General features: G+C 50.6%; 16 non-coding genes across 16 annotated transcripts; all 16 read right to left on the minus strand.

Moving 5' to 3' along the window:
* Positions 1 to 302: 302 nt before the first annotated feature.
* trnaq-uug (transfer RNA glutamine (anticodon UUG)) lies at positions 303 to 374 on the minus strand. The gene has a single exon. It is a non-coding gene; the product is annotated as a tRNA-Gln (tRNA).
* Positions 375 to 692: 318 nt separating this feature from the next.
* trnaq-cug (transfer RNA glutamine (anticodon CUG)) lies at positions 693 to 764 on the minus strand. The gene has a single exon. It is a non-coding gene; the product is annotated as a tRNA-Gln (tRNA).
* Positions 765 to 2,319: 1,555 nt separating this feature from the next.
* Positions 2,320 to 2,391, minus strand: trnaq-uug (transfer RNA glutamine (anticodon UUG)). The gene has a single exon. It is a non-coding gene; the product is annotated as a tRNA-Gln (tRNA).
* Positions 2,392 to 2,709: 318 nt separating this feature from the next.
* On the minus strand, positions 2,710 to 2,781 carry trnaq-cug (transfer RNA glutamine (anticodon CUG)). The gene has a single exon. It is a non-coding gene; the product is annotated as a tRNA-Gln (tRNA).
* Positions 2,782 to 4,336: 1,555 nt separating this feature from the next.
* Positions 4,337 to 4,408, minus strand: trnaq-uug (transfer RNA glutamine (anticodon UUG)). Its single transcript has one exon. It is a non-coding gene; the product is annotated as a tRNA-Gln (tRNA).
* Positions 4,409 to 4,726: 318 nt separating this feature from the next.
* trnaq-cug (transfer RNA glutamine (anticodon CUG)) lies at positions 4,727 to 4,798 on the minus strand. The gene has a single exon. It is a non-coding gene; the product is annotated as a tRNA-Gln (tRNA).
* A 1,555-nt stretch (positions 4,799 to 6,353) lies between these two features.
* trnaq-uug (transfer RNA glutamine (anticodon UUG)) lies at positions 6,354 to 6,425 on the minus strand. The gene has a single exon. It is a non-coding gene; the product is annotated as a tRNA-Gln (tRNA).
* A 318-nt stretch (positions 6,426 to 6,743) lies between these two features.
* trnaq-cug (transfer RNA glutamine (anticodon CUG)) lies at positions 6,744 to 6,815 on the minus strand. The gene has a single exon. It is a non-coding gene; the product is annotated as a tRNA-Gln (tRNA).
* A 1,555-nt stretch (positions 6,816 to 8,370) lies between these two features.
* On the minus strand, positions 8,371 to 8,442 carry trnaq-uug (transfer RNA glutamine (anticodon UUG)). The gene has a single exon. It is a non-coding gene; the product is annotated as a tRNA-Gln (tRNA).
* A 318-nt stretch (positions 8,443 to 8,760) lies between these two features.
* Positions 8,761 to 8,832, minus strand: trnaq-cug (transfer RNA glutamine (anticodon CUG)). The gene has a single exon. It is a non-coding gene; the product is annotated as a tRNA-Gln (tRNA).
* Positions 8,833 to 10,387: 1,555 nt separating this feature from the next.
* Positions 10,388 to 10,459, minus strand: trnaq-uug (transfer RNA glutamine (anticodon UUG)). Its single transcript has one exon. It is a non-coding gene; the product is annotated as a tRNA-Gln (tRNA).
* A 318-nt stretch (positions 10,460 to 10,777) lies between these two features.
* Positions 10,778 to 10,849, minus strand: trnaq-cug (transfer RNA glutamine (anticodon CUG)). Its single transcript has one exon. It is a non-coding gene; the product is annotated as a tRNA-Gln (tRNA).
* Positions 10,850 to 12,404: 1,555 nt separating this feature from the next.
* trnaq-uug (transfer RNA glutamine (anticodon UUG)) lies at positions 12,405 to 12,476 on the minus strand. The gene has a single exon. It is a non-coding gene; the product is annotated as a tRNA-Gln (tRNA).
* A 317-nt stretch (positions 12,477 to 12,793) lies between these two features.
* Positions 12,794 to 12,865, minus strand: trnaq-cug (transfer RNA glutamine (anticodon CUG)). Its single transcript has one exon. It is a non-coding gene; the product is annotated as a tRNA-Gln (tRNA).
* A 1,555-nt stretch (positions 12,866 to 14,420) lies between these two features.
* Positions 14,421 to 14,492, minus strand: trnaq-uug (transfer RNA glutamine (anticodon UUG)). Its single transcript has one exon. It is a non-coding gene; the product is annotated as a tRNA-Gln (tRNA).
* A 318-nt stretch (positions 14,493 to 14,810) lies between these two features.
* trnaq-cug (transfer RNA glutamine (anticodon CUG)) lies at positions 14,811 to 14,882 on the minus strand. The gene has a single exon. It is a non-coding gene; the product is annotated as a tRNA-Gln (tRNA).
* Between the last annotated feature and the right edge of the window lie 410 nt (positions 14,883 to 15,292).

Genomic DNA, 15,292 nt, shown 5'->3' on the forward strand with positions numbered 1-15,292 from the left:
CAATCGTTGTGACGCCTGCATTTGATGAAACCCTCTTGAATTTGTTGAAGCGCCCCTGCTGAATGCAGATTGCAAAGAAATGCTGTGCTCACGCCATTGTCCTGTGCAGTGCAGGCACTGAGGACACGGAACAAGCTGCAACGTCGCTCTGCTGCAGACGTGGATCAGGCTGATGTTGCAATTGGACATTGAAGCTCAATCCTCTTGATGAAGACAAGAAAGGCGCAGCAGCAGCATTTCAGCTCCATGTGCCGAACGCTTGTGTGTCCCAAATTTAACAGCAGCTGGGACAACAAGAATGCCGGTTCCACCGAGATTTGAACTCGGATCGCTGGATTCAAAGTCCAGAGTGCTCACCATTACACCATGGAACCAAGTGGCTGCCCTGTGCCAGGGCTACAGTCTTTTCTCCAACTCCCCTGGCATTCTCAGTCCCTGCAAGCATCCCTGACTGCACTTGAATGCAATATGTCGTCTGACGGAAAGCAGTGCATCCTTTCAATGGAAGATTTCACCAGCTGCACCGAGTGCAAGAGTGGATCACGTGGCAGGCAGCTGGCATAAGAGTAGCAGTCAGACGGATGGCAATGGAAAGTGATCTGGGCGGAAAATTTTCCTCCTGAATTGGACCTTGTTGTGAAATTGCAAAAGCTGCCCTTTTTGCAAATGGAATCGCGCGGAGTGAGAAAATAAGGTTCCACCGAGATTTGAACTCGGATCGCTGGATTCAGAGCCCAGAGTGCTCACCATTACACCATGGAACCCAGAGGCAACTTTGCCTTTGCAAGTTGTCAATCAGACATAGCTTTCTCTTTTACAAAAGCACAGACGACATCGAACAGAACTGTGGAATGTTTCCTGCGCAGGAAGAGGCCAGACGCAATATCAGCAACCACTTACATCTGCACAGCAGCCTTGGAGTAAGAAAATATCTGCAAGACACTTTGCAGCACTATCCGACATCATTTGCGGCGAGCCTCTTCAGAAGGATATATTTGCACAGCTGATCAAAAGCTTGATCCAATCCTTTGCTTTGAAAGAGCGCCTCAAACAAGGACAAAGAGCGAGAAAGGCCGTCGCTTTTAAGGAGGCAATTGCAGAGCTTAGCGAACAGGCAGCTGAAGGCACGGCCACCGACGCTATAATCGGGGCAGCCAAAGAGTTCAAGATGGGAGGAGCGCAGAGATTCTGCTAGCTTTGAACAGCTGAATGAGCTTACGGCGATACGCAGGGGCGAGGCGGCAAAGGAATTTTAAACAGGCATGGGAATTCGAAAAATCAGCGGTCGTCAGAGCGGTTGACAATGTCGTTGCGCCAACACAGGGTTGCTGGGTGAGCTGCACTAGGTGCCAATTAGGACCTGGGCAGCAGAGATTTCCATGAGCTCGCATTTACGGAGGGTGCAAACCGGAAGGATGTCCGCCGGCGTTTTGGAATAGTCAAGTCCACAGGTAACAGAGGCACGGATGAAGACGTCAGCAGCGGATCAGCTGAGGCAGGGACTTAGTCGCGTGACGTTGCAGAGGTGCAAGTAGGTGTCCTTGCTGATGGACCAGACGTGCGGGTGGCGGACCGGCTAAGGCTCAAGTGGGACACCGAGCTTTCCAATCGTGTGTCTCAGCGTCAGATAGCGGTCGGGAATGGGGATAAAGTCAATGCCTCGGCAACGGGGTTTGTGACGGGGAGCTGCACTGCAAATGGCCATACCTTGCTGAGCCCTCCAAATAGCAATGCATTTTCACGAGCAAATTGCAAGCACTGGACATTGTAATTTCCAGTCTGCATTCCGGCTTAATCTTTTCTCAGGCACACCTTCAGCTTCCCCACTAGTTGTTCTAAAGGTGTGGATGCTGTGCAACTCCGACAGTCCAGGCTGCAGCTTCTAATGTCACTGCTTGTGTTTGCCATTTCTCAGCACACTCTAGTTTGGCACACTTGCCAGATGATCAGTTTATAAACGTTGCAAGGCAGTGAAGCAAGAAACGATGACATGCACATTTGCTCGAGGGCAAGAAGACAATCGTTGTGACGCCTGCATTTGATGAAACCCTCTTGAATTTGTTGAAGCGCCCCTGCTGAATGCAGATTGCAAAGAAATGCTGTGCTCACGCCATTGTCCTGTGCAGTGCAGGCACTGAGGACACGGAACAAGCTGCAACGTCGCTCTGCTGCAGACGTGGATCAGGCTGATGTTGCAATTGGACATTGAAGCTCAATCCTCTTGATGAAGACAAGAAAGGCGCAGCAGCAGCATTTCAGCTCCATGTGCCGAACGCTTGTGTGTCCCAAATTTAACAGCAGCTGGGACAACAAGAATGCCGGTTCCACCGAGATTTGAACTCGGATCGCTGGATTCAAAGTCCAGAGTGCTCACCATTACACCATGGAACCAAGTGGCTGTCCTGTGCCAGGGCTACAGTCTTTTCTCCAACTCCCCTGGCATTCTCAGTCCCTGCAAGCATCCCTGACTGCACTTGAATGCAATATGTCGTCTGACGGAAAGCAGTGCATCCTTTCAATGGAAGATTTCACCAGCTGCACCGAGTGCAAGAGTGGATCACGTGGCAGGCAGCTGGCATAAGAGTAGCAGTCAGACGGATGGCAATGGAAAGTGATCTGGGCGGAAAATTTTCCTCCTGAATTGGACCTTGTTGTGAAATTGCAAAAGCTGCCCTTTTTGCAAATGGAATCGCGCGGAGTGAGAAAATAAGGTTCCACCGAGATTTGAACTCGGATCGCTGGATTCAGAGCCCAGAGTGCTCACCATTACACCATGGAACCCAGAGGCAACTTTGCCTTTGCAAGTTGTCAATCAGACATAGCTTTCTCTTTTACAAAAGCACAGACGACATCGAACAGAACTGTGGAATGTTTCCTGCGCAGGAAGAGGCCAGACGCAATATCAGCAACCACTTACATCTGCACAGCAGCCTTGGAGTAAGAAAATATCTGCAAGACACTTTGCAGCACTATCCGACATCATTTGCGGCGAGCCTCTTCAGAAGGATATATTTGCACAGCTGATCAAAAGCTTGATCCAATCCTTTGCTTTGAAAGAGCGCCTCAAACAAGGACAAAGAGCGAGAAAGGCCGTCGCTTTTAAGGAGGCAATTGCAGAGCTTAGCGAACAGGCAGCTGAAGGCACGGCCACCGACGCTATAATCGGGGCAGCCAAAGAGTTCAAGATGGGAGGAGCGCAGAGATTCTGCTAGCTTTGAACAGCTGAATGAGCTTACGGCGATACGCAGGGGCGAGGCGGCAAAGGAATTTTAAACAGGCATGGGAATTCGAAAAATCAGCGGTCGTCAGAGCGGTTGACAATGTCGTTGCGCCAACACAGGGTTGCTGGGTGAGCTGCACTAGGTGCCAATTAGGACCTGGGCAGCAGAGATTTCCATGAGCTCGCATTTACGGAGGGTGCAAACCGGAAGGATGTCCGCCGGCGTTTTGGAATAGTCAAGTCCACAGGTAACAGAGGCACGGATGAAGACGTCAGCAGCGGATCAGCTGAGGCAGGGACTTAGTCGCGTGACGTTGCAGAGGTGCAAGTAGGTGTCCTTGCTGATGGACCAGACGTGCGGGTGGCGGACCGGCTAAGGCTCAAGTGGGACACCGAGCTTTCCAATCGTGTGTCTCAGCGTCAGATAGCGGTCGGGAATGGGGATAAAGTCAATGCCTCGGCAACGGGGTTTGTGACGGGGAGCTGCACTGCAAATGGCCATACCTTGCTGAGCCCTCCAAATAGCAATGCATTTTCACGAGCAAATTGCAAGCACTGGACATTGTAATTTCCAGTCTGCATTCCGGCTTAATCTTTTCTCAGGCACACCTTCAGCTTCCCCACTAGTTGTTCTAAAGGTGTGGATGCTGTGCAACTCCGACAGTCCAGGCTGCAGCTTCTAATGTCACTGCTTGTGTTTGCCATTTCTCAGCACACTCTAGTTTGGCACACTTGCCAGATGATCAGTTTATAAACGTTGCAAGGCAGTGAAGCAAGAAACGATGACATGCACATTTGCTCGAGGGCAAGAAGACAATCGTTGTGACGCCTGCATTTGATGAAACCCTCTTGAATTTGTTGAAGCGCCCCTGCTGAATGCAGATTGCAAAGAAATGCTGTGCTCACGCCATTGTCCTGTGCAGTGCAGGCACTGAGGACACGGAACAAGCTGCAACGTCGCTCTGCTGCAGACGTGGATCAGGCTGATGTTGCAATTGGACATTGAAGCTCAATCCTCTTGATGAAGACAAGAAAGGCGCAGCAGCAGCATTTCAGCTCCATGTGCCGAACGCTTGTGTGTCCCAAATTTAACAGCAGCTGGGACAACAAGAATGCCGGTTCCACCGAGATTTGAACTCGGATCGCTGGATTCAAAGTCCAGAGTGCTCACCATTACACCATGGAACCAAGTGGCTGTCCTGTGCCAGGGCTACAGTCTTTTCTCCAACTCCCCTGGCATTCTCAGTCCCTGCAAGCATCCCTGACTGCACTTGAATGCAATATGTCGTCTGACGGAAAGCAGTGCATCCTTTCAATGGAAGATTTCACCAGCTGCACCGAGTGCAAGAGTGGATCACGTGGCAGGCAGCTGGCATAAGAGTAGCAGTCAGACGGATGGCAATGGAAAGTGATCTGGGCGGAAAATTTTCCTCCTGAATTGGACCTTGTTGTGAAATTGCAAAAGCTGCCCTTTTTGCAAATGGAATCGCGCGGAGTGAGAAAATAAGGTTCCACCGAGATTTGAACTCGGATCGCTGGATTCAGAGCCCAGAGTGCTCACCATTACACCATGGAACCCAGAGGCAACTTTGCCTTTGCAAGTTGTCAATCAGACATAGCTTTCTCTTTTACAAAAGCACAGACGACATCGAACAGAACTGTGGAATGTTTCCTGCGCAGGAAGAGGCCAGACGCAATATCAGCAACCACTTACATCTGCACAGCAGCCTTGGAGTAAGAAAATATCTGCAAGACACTTTGCAGCACTATCCGACATCATTTGCGGCGAGCCTCTTCAGAAGGATATATTTGCACAGCTGATCAAAAGCTTGATCCAATCCTTTGCTTTGAAAGAGCGCCTCAAACAAGGACAAAGAGCGAGAAAGGCCGTCGCTTTTAAGGAGGCAATTGCAGAGCTTAGCGAACAGGCAGCTGAAGGCACGGCCACCGACGCTATAATCGGGGCAGCCAAAGAGTTCAAGATGGGAGGAGCGCAGAGATTCTGCTAGCTTTGAACAGCTGAATGAGCTTACGGCGATACGCAGGGGCGAGGCGGCAAAGGAATTTTAAACAGGCATGGGAATTCGAAAAATCAGCGGTCGTCAGAGCGGTTGACAATGTCGTTGCGCCAACACAGGGTTGCTGGGTGAGCTGCACTAGGTGCCAATTAGGACCTGGGCAGCAGAGATTTCCATGAGCTCGCATTTACGGAGGGTGCAAACCGGAAGGATGTCCGCCGGCGTTTTGGAATAGTCAAGTCCACAGGTAACAGAGGCACGGATGAAGACGTCAGCAGCGGATCAGCTGAGGCAGGGACTTAGTCGCGTGACGTTGCAGAGGTGCAAGTAGGTGTCCTTGCTGATGGACCAGACGTGCGGGTGGCGGACCGGCTAAGGCTCAAGTGGGACACCGAGCTTTCCAATCGTGTGTCTCAGCGTCAGATAGCGGTCGGGAATGGGGATAAAGTCAATGCCTCGGCAACGGGGTTTGTGACGGGGAGCTGCACTGCAAATGGCCATACCTTGCTGAGCCCTCCAAATAGCAATGCATTTTCACGAGCAAATTGCAAGCACTGGACATTGTAATTTCCAGTCTGCATTCCGGCTTAATCTTTTCTCAGGCACACCATGAGCTTCCCCACTAGTTGTTCTAAAGGTGTGGATGCTGTGCAACTCGGACAGTCCAGGCTGCAGCTTCTAATGTCACTGCTTGTGTTTGCCATTTCTCAGCACACTCTAGTTTGGCACACTTGCCAGATGATCAGTTTATAAACGTTGCAAGGCAGTGAAGCAAGAAACGATGACATGCACATTTGCTCGAGGGCAAGAAGACAATCGTTGTGACGCCTGCATTTGATGAAACCCTCTTGAATTTGTTGAAGCGCCCCTGCTGAATGCAGATTGCAAAGAAATGCTGTGCTCACGCCATTGTCCTGTGCAGTGCAGGCACTGAGGACACGGAACAAGCTGCAACGTCGCTCTGCTGCAGACGTGGATCAGGCTGATGTTGCAATTGGACATTGAAGCTCAATCCTCTTGATGAAGACAAGAAAGGCGCAGCAGCAGCATTTCAGCTCCATGTGCCGAACGCTTGTGTGTCCCAAATTTAACAGCAGCTGGGACAACAAGAATGCCGGTTCCACCGAGATTTGAACTCGGATCGCTGGATTCAAAGTCCAGAGTGCTCACCATTACACCATGGAACCAAGTGGCTGTCCTGTGCCAGGGCTACAGTCTTTTCTCCAACTCCCCTGGCATTCTCAGTCCCTGCAAGCATCCCTGACTGCACTTGAATGCAATATGTCGTCTGACGGAAAGCAGTGCATCCTTTCAATGGAAGATTTCACCAGCTGCACCGAGTGCAAGAGTGGATCACGTGGCAGGCAGCTGGCATAAGAGTAGCAGTCAGACGGATGGCAATGGAAAGTGATCTGGGCGGAAAATTTTCCTCCTGAATTGGACCTTGTTGTGAAATTGCAAAAGCTGCCCTTTTTGCAAATGGAATCGCGCGGAGTGAGAAAATAAGGTTCCACCGAGATTTGAACTCGGATCGCTGGATTCAGAGCCCAGAGTGCTCACCATTACACCATGGAACCCAGAGGCAACTTTGCCTTTGCAAGTTGTCAATCAGACATAGCTTTCTCTTTTACAAAAGCACAGACGACATCGAACAGAACTGTGGAATGTTTCCTGCGCAGGAAGAGGCCAGACGCAATATCAGCAACCACTTACATCTGCACAGCAGCCTTGGAGTAAGAAAATATCTGCAAGACACTTTGCAGCACTATCCGACATCATTTGCGGCGAGCCTCTTCAGAAGGATATATTTGCACAGCTGATCAAAAGCTTGATCCAATCCTTTGCTTTGAAAGAGCGCCTCAAACAAGGACAAAGAGCGAGAAAGGCCGTCGCTTTTAAGGAGGCAATTGCAGAGCTTAGCGAACAGGCAGCTGAAGGCACGGCCACCGACGCTATAATCGGGGCAGCCAAAGAGTTCAAGATGGGAGGAGCGCAGAGATTCTGCTAGCTTTGAACAGCTGAATGAGCTTACGGCGATACGCAGGGGCGAGGCGGCAAAGGAATTTTAAACAGGCATGGGAATTCGAAAAATCAGCGGTCGTCAGAGCGGTTGACAATGTCGTTGCGCCAACACAGGGTTGCTGGGTGAGCTGCACTAGGTGCCAATTAGGACCTGGGCAGCAGAGATTTCCATGAGCTCGCATTTACGGAGGGTGCAAACCGGAAGGATGTCCGCCGGCGTTTTGGAATAGTCAAGTCCACAGGTAACAGAGGCACGGATGAAGACGTCAGCAGCGGATCAGCTGAGGCAGGGACTTAGTCGCGTGACGTTGCAGAGGTGCAAGTAGGTGTCCTTGCTGATGGACCAGACGTGCGGGTGGCGGACCGGCTAAGGCTCAAGTGGGACACCGAGCTTTCCAATCGTGTGTCTCAGCGTCAGATAGCGGTCGGGAATGGGGATAAAGTCAATGCCTCGGCAACGGGGTTTGTGACGGGGAGCTGCACTGCAAATGGCCATACCTTGCTGAGCCCTCCAAATAGCAATGCATTTTCACGAGCAAATTGCAAGCACTGGACATTGTAATTTCCAGTCTGCATTCCGGCTTAATCTTTTCTCAGGCACACCTTCAGCTTCCCCACTAGTTGTTCTAAAGGTGTGGATGCTGTGCAACTCGGACAGTCCAGGCTGCAGCTTCTAATGTCACTGCTTGTGTTTGCCATTTCTCAGCACACTCTAGTTTGGCACACTTGCCAGATGATCAGTTTATAAACGTTGCAAGGCAGTGAAGCAAGAAACGATGACATGCACATTTGCTCGAGGGCAAGAAGACAATCGTTGTGACGCCTGCATTTGATGAAACCCTCTTGAATTTGTTGAAGCGCCCCTGCTGAATGCAGATTGCAAAGAAATGCTGTGCTCACGCCATTGTCCTGTGCAGTGCAGGCACTGAGGACACGGAACAAGCTGCAACGTCGCTCTGCTGCAGACGTGGATCAGGCTGATGTTGCAATTGGACATTGAAGCTCAATCCTCTTGATGAAGACAAGAAAGGCGCAGCAGCAGCATTTCAGCTCCATGTGCCGAACGCTTGTGTGTCCCAAATTTAACAGCAGCTGGGACATCAAGAATGCCGGTTCCACCGAGATTTGAACTCGGATCGCTGGATTCAAAGTCCAGAGTGCTCACCATTACACCATGGAACCAAGTGGCTGTCCTGTGCCAGGGCTACAGTCTTTTCTCCAACTCCCCTGGCATTCTCAGTCCCTGCAAGCATCCCTGACTGCACTTGAATGCAATATGTCGTCTGACGGAAAGCAGTGCATCCTTTCAATGGAAGATTTCACCAGCTGCACCGAGTGCAAGAGTGGATCACGTGGCAGGCAGCTGGCATAAGAGTAGCAGTCAGACGGATGGCAATGGAAAGTGATCTGGGCGGAAAATTTTCCTCCTGAATTGGACCTTGTTGTGAAATTGCAAAAGCTGCCCTTTTTGCAAATGGAATCGCGCGGAGTGAGAAAATAAGGTTCCACCGAGATTTGAACTCGGATCGCTGGATTCAGAGCCCAGAGTGCTCACCATTACACCATGGAACCCAGAGGCAACTTTGCCTTTGCAAGTTGTCAATCAGACATAGCTTTCTCTTTTACAAAAGCAAAGACGACATCGAACAGAACTGTGGAATGTTTCCTGCGCAGGAAGAGGCCAGACGCAATATCAGCAACCACTTACATCTGCACAGCAGCCTTGGAGTAAGAAAATATCTGCAAGACACTTTGCAGCACTATCCGACATCATTTGCGGCGAGCCTCTTCAGAAGGATATATTTGCACAGCTGATCAAAAGCTTGATCCAATCCTTTGCTTTGAAAGAGCGCCTCAAACAAGGACAAAGAGCGAGAAAGGCCGTCGCTTTTAAGGAGGCAATTGCAGAGCTTAGCGAACAGGCAGCTGAAGGCACGGCCACCGACGCTATAATCGGGGCAGCCAAAGAGTTCAAGATGGGAGGAGCGCAGAGATTCTGCTAGCTTTGAACAGCTGAATGAGCTTACGGCGATACGCAGGGGCGAGGCGGCAAAGGAATTTTAAACAGGCATGGGAATTCGAAAAATCAGCGGTCGTCAGAGCGGTTGACAATGTCGTTGCGCCAACACAGGGTTGCTGGGTGAGCTGCACTAGGTGCCAATTAGGACCTGGGCAGCAGAGATTTCCATGAGCTCGCATTTACGGAGGGTGCAAACCGGAAGGATGTCCGCCGGCGTTTTGGAATAGTCAAGTCCACAGGTAACAGAGGCACGGATGAAGACGTCAGCAGCGGATCAGCTGAGGCAGGGACTTAGTCGCGTGACGTTGCAGAGGTGCAAGTAGGTGTCCTTGCTGATGGACCAGACGTGCGGGTGGCGGACCGGCTAAGGCTCAAGTGGGACACCGAGCTTTCCAATCGTGTGTCTCAGCGTCAGATAGCGGTCGGGAATGGGGATAAAGTCAATGCCTCGGCAACGGGGTTTGTGACGGGGAGCTGCACTGCAAATGGCCATACCTTGCTGAGCCCTCCAAATAGCAATGCATTTTCACGAGCAAATTGCAAGCACTGGACATTGTAATTTCCAGTCTGCATTCCGGCTTAATCTTTTCTCAGGCACACCTTCAGCTTCCCCACTAGTTGTTCTAAAGGTGTGGATGCTGTGCAACTCGGACAGTCCAGGCTGCAGCTTCTAATGTCACTGCTTGTGTTTGCCATTTCTCAGCACACTCTAGTTTGGCACACTTGCCAGATGATCAGTTTATAAACGTTGCAAGGCAGTGAAGCAAGAAACGATGACATGCACATTTGCTCGAGGGCAAGAAGACAATCGTTGTGACGCCTGCATTTGATGAAACCCTCTTGAATTTGTTGAAGCGCCCCTGCTGAATGCAGATTGCAAAGAAATGCTGTGCTCACGCCATTGTCCTGTGCAGTGCAGGCACTGAGGACACGGAACAAGCTGCAACGTCGCTCTGCTGCAGACGTGGATCAGGCTGATGTTGCAATTGGACATTGAAGCTCAATCCTCTTGATGAAGACAAGAAAGGCGCAGCAGCAGCATTTCAGCTCCATGTGCCGAACGCTTGTGTGTCCCAAATTTAACAGCAGCTGGGACATCAAGAATGCCGGTTCCACCGAGATTTGAACTCGGATCGCTGGATTCAAAGTCCAGAGTGCTCACCATTACACCATGGAACCAAGTGGCTGTCCTGTGCCAGGGCTACAGTCTTTTCTCCAACTCCCCTGGCATTCTCAGTCCCTGCAAGCATCCCTGACTGCACTTGAATGCAATATGTCGTCTGACGGAAAGCAGTGCATCCTTTCAATGGAAGATTTCACCAGCTGCACCGAGTGCAAGAGTGGATCACGTGGCAGGCAGCTGGCATAAGAGTAGCAGTCAGACGGATGGCAATGGAAAGTGATCTGGGCGGAAAATTTTCCTCCTGAATTGGACCTTGTTGTGAAATTGCAAAAGCTGCCCTTTTTGCAAATGGAATCGCGCGGAGTGAGAAAATAAGGTTCCACCGAGATTTGAACTCGGATCGCTGGATTCAGAGCCCAGAGTGCTCACCATTACACCATGGAACCCAGAGGCAACTTTGCCTTTGCAAGTTGTCAATCAGACATAGCTTTCTCTTTTACAAAAGCAAAGACGACATCGAACAGAACTGTGGAATGTTTCCTGCGCAGGAAGAGGCCAGACGCAATATCAGCAACCACTTACATCTGCACAGCAGCCTTGGAGTAAGAAAATATCTGCAAGACACTTTGCAGCACTATCCGACATCATTTGCGGCGAGCCTCTTCAGAAGGATATATTTGCACAGCTGATCAAAAGCTTGATCCAATCCTTTGCTTTGAAAGAGCGCCTCAAACAAGGACAAAGAGCGAGAAAGGCCGTCGCTTTTAAGGAGGCAATTGCAGAGCTTAGCGAACAGGCAGCTGAAGGCACGGCCACCGACGCTATAATCGGGGCAGCCAAAGAGTTCAAGATGGGAGGAGCGCAGAGATTCTGCTAGCTTTGAACAGCTGAATGAGCTTACGGCGATACGCAGGGGCGAGGCGGCAAAGGAATTTTAAACAGGCATGGGAATTCGAAAAATCAGCGGTCGTCAGAGCGGTTGACAATGTCGTTGCGCCAACACAGGGTTGCTGGGTGAGCTGCACTAGGTGCCAATTAGGACCTGGGCAGCAGAGATTTCCATGAGCTCGCATTTACGGAGGGTGCAAACCGGAAGGATGTCCGCCGGCGTTTTGGAATAGTCAAGTCCACAGGTAACAGAGGCACGGATGAAGACGTCAGCAGCGGATCAGCTGAGGCAGGGACTTAGTCGCGTGACATTGCAGAGGTGCAAGTAGGTGTCCTTGCTGATGGACCAGACGTGCGGGTGGCGGACCGGCTAAGGCTCAAGTGGGACACCGAGGTTTCCAATCGTGTATCTCAGCGTCAGATAGCGGTCGGGAATGGGGATAAAGTCAATGCCTCGGCAACGGAGTTTGTGACGGGGAGCTGCACTGCAAATGGCCATACCTTGCTGAGCCCTCCAAATAGCAATGCATTTTCACGAGCAAATTGCAAGCACTGGACATTGTAATTTCCAGTCTGCATTCCGGCTTAATCTTTTCTCAGGCACACCTTCAGCTTCCCCACTAGTTGTTCTAAAGGTGTGGATGCTGTGCAACTCGGACAGTCCAGGCTGCAGCTTCTAATGTCACTGCTTGTGTTTGCCATTTCTCAGCACACTCTAGTTTGGCACACTTGCCAGATGATCAGTTTATAAACGTTGCAAGGCAGTGAAGCAAGAAACGATGACATGCACATTTGCTCGAGGGCAAGAAGACAATCGTTGTGACGCCTGCATTTGATGAAACCCTCTTGAATTTGTTGAAGCGCCCCTGCTGAATGCAGATTGCAAAGAAATGCTGTGCTCACGCCATTGTCCTGTGCAGTGCAGGCACTGAGGACACGGAACAAGCTGCAACGTCGCTCTGCTGCAGACGTGGATCAGGCTGATGTTGCAATTGGACATTGAAGCTCAATCCTCTTGATGAAGACAAGAAAGGCGCAGCAGCAGCATTTCAGCTCCATGTGCCGAACGCTTGTGTGTCCCAAATTTAACAGCAGCTGGGACAACAAGAATGCCGGTTCCACCGAGATTTGAACTCGGATCGCTGGATTCAAAGTCCAGAGTGCTCACCATTACACCATGGAACCAAGTGGCTGTCCTGTGCCAGGGCTACAGTCTTTTCTCCAACTCCCCTGGCATTCTCAGTCCCTGCAAGCATCCCTGACTGCACTTGAATGCAATATGTCGTCTGACGGAAAGCAGTGCATGCTTTCAATGGAAGATTTCACCACTGCACCGAGTGCAAGAGTGGATCACGTGGCAGGCAGCTGGCATAAGAGTAGCAGTCAGACGGATGGCAATGGAAAGTGATCTGGGCGGAAAATTTTCCTCCTGAATTGGACCTTGTTGTGAAATTGCAGAAGCTGCCCTTTTTGCAAATGGAATCGCGCGGAGTGAGAAAATAAGGTTCCACCGAGATTTGAACTCGGATCGCTGGATTCAGAGCCCAGAGTGCTCACCATTACACCATGGAACCCAGAGGCAACTTTGCCTTTGCAAGTTGTCAATCAGACATAGCTTTCTCTTTTACAAAAGCACAGACGACATCGAACAGAACTGTGGAATGTTTCCTGCGCAGGAAGAGGCCAGACGCAATATCAGCAACCACTTACATCTGCACAGCAGCCTTGGAGTAAGAAAATATCTGCAAGACACTTTGCAGCACTATCCGACATCATTTGCGGCGAGCCTCTTCAGAAGGATATATTTGCACAGCTGATCAAAAGCTTGATCCAATCCTTTGCTTTGAAAGAGCGCCTCAAACAAGGACAAAGAGCGAGAAAGGCCGTCGCTTTTAAGGAGGCAATTGCAGAGCTTAGCGAACAGGCAGCTGAAGGCACGGCCACCGACGCTATAATCGGGGCAGCCAAAGAGTTCAAGATGGGAGGAGCGCAGAGATTCAGCTAGCTTTGAACAGCTGAATGAGCTTACGGCGATACGCAGGGGCGAGGCGGCAAAGGAATTTTAAACAGGCATGAGAATTCGAAAAATCAGCGGTCGTCAGAGCGGTTGACAATGTCGTTGCGCCAACACAGGGTTGCTGGGTGAGCTGCACTAGGTGCCAATTAGGACCTGGGCAGCAGAGATTTCCATGAGCTCGCATTTACGGAGGGTGCAAACCGGAAGGATGTCCGCCGGCGTTTTGGAATAGTCAAGTCCACAGGTAACAGAGGCACGGATGAAGACGTCAGCAGCGGATCAGCTGAGGCAGGGACTTAGTCGCGTGACGTTGCAGAGGTGCAAGTAGGTGTCCTTGCTGATGGACCAGACGTGCGGGTGGCGGACCGGCTAAGGCTCAAGTGGGACACCGAGCTTTCCAATCGTGTGTCTCAGCGTCAGATAGCGGTCGGGAATGGGGATAAAGTCAATGCCTCGGCAACGGGGTTTGTGACGGGGAGCTGCACTGCAAATGGCCATACCTTGCTGAGCCCTCCAAATAGCAATGCATTTTCACGAGCAAATTGCAAGCACTGGACATTGTAATTTCCAGTCTGCATTCCGGCTTAATCTTTTCTCAGGCACACCTTCAGCTTCCCCACTAGTTGTTCTCAAGGTGTGGATGCTGTGCAACTCGGACAGTCCAGGCTGCAGCTTCTAATGTCACTGCTTGTGTTTGCCATTTCTCAGCACACTCTAGTTTGGCACACTTGCCAGATGATCAGTTTATAAACGTTGCAAGGCAGTGAAGCAAGAAACGATGACATGCACATTTGCTCGAGGGCAAGAAAACAATCGTTGTGACGCCTGCATTTGATGAAACCCTCTTGAATTTGTTGAAGCGCCCCTGCTGAATGCAGATTGCAAAGAAATGCTGTGCTCACGCCATTGTCCTGTGCAGTGCAGGCACTGAGGACACGGAACAAGCTGCAACGTCGCTCTGCTGCAGACGTGGATCAGGCTGATGTTGCAATTGGACATTGAAGCTCAATCCTCTTGATGAAGACAAGAAAGGCGCAGCAGCAGCATTTCAGCTCCATGTGCCGAACGCTTGTGTGTCCCAAATTTAACAGCAGCTGGGACAACAAGAATGCCGGTTCCACCGAGATTTGAACTCGGATCGCTGGATTCAAAGTCCAGAGTGCTCACCATTACACCATGGAACCAAGTGGCTGTCCTGTGCCAGGGCTACAGTCTTTTCTCCAACTCCCCTGGCATTCTCAGTCCCTGCAAGCATCCCTGACTGCACTTGAATGCAATATGTCGTCTGACGGAAAGCAGTGCATCCTTTCAATGGAAGATTTCACCAGCTGCACCGAGTGCAAGAGTGGATCACGTGGCAGGCAGCTGGCATAAGAGTAGCAGTCAGACGGATGGCAATGGAAAGTGATCTGGGCGGAAAATTTTCCTCCTGAATTGGACCTTGTTGTGAAATTGCAGAAGCTGCCCTTTTTGCAAATGGAATCGCGCGGAGTGAGAAAATAAGTTTCCACCGAGATTTGAACTCGGATCGCTGGATTCAGAGCCCAGAGTGCTCACCATTACACCATGGAACCCAGAGGCAACTTTGCCTTTGCAAGTTGTCAATCAGACATAGCTTTCTCTTTTACAAAAGCACAGACGACATCGAACAGAACTGTGGAATGTTTCCTGCGCAGGAAGAGGCCAGACGCAATATCAGCAACCACTTACATCTGCACAGCAGCCTTGGAGTAAGAAAATATCTGCAAGACACTTTGCAGCACTATCCGACATCATTTGCGGCGAGCCTCTTCAGAAGGATATATTTGCACAGCTGATCAAAAGCTTGATCCAATCCTTTGCTTTGAAAGAGCGCCTCAAACAAGGACAAAGAGCGAGAAAGGCCGTCGCTTTTAAGGAGGCAATTGCAGAGCTTAGCGAACAGGCAGCTGAAGGCACGGCCACCGACGCTATAATCGGGGCAGCCAAAGAGTTCAAGATGGGA

This window comes from Heterodontus francisci, chromosome 48 (genome assembly GCF_036365525.1).
Source record: "Heterodontus francisci isolate sHetFra1 chromosome 48, sHetFra1.hap1, whole genome shotgun sequence".
NCBI lineage: Eukaryota > Metazoa > Chordata > Chondrichthyes > Heterodontiformes > Heterodontidae > Heterodontus > Heterodontus francisci.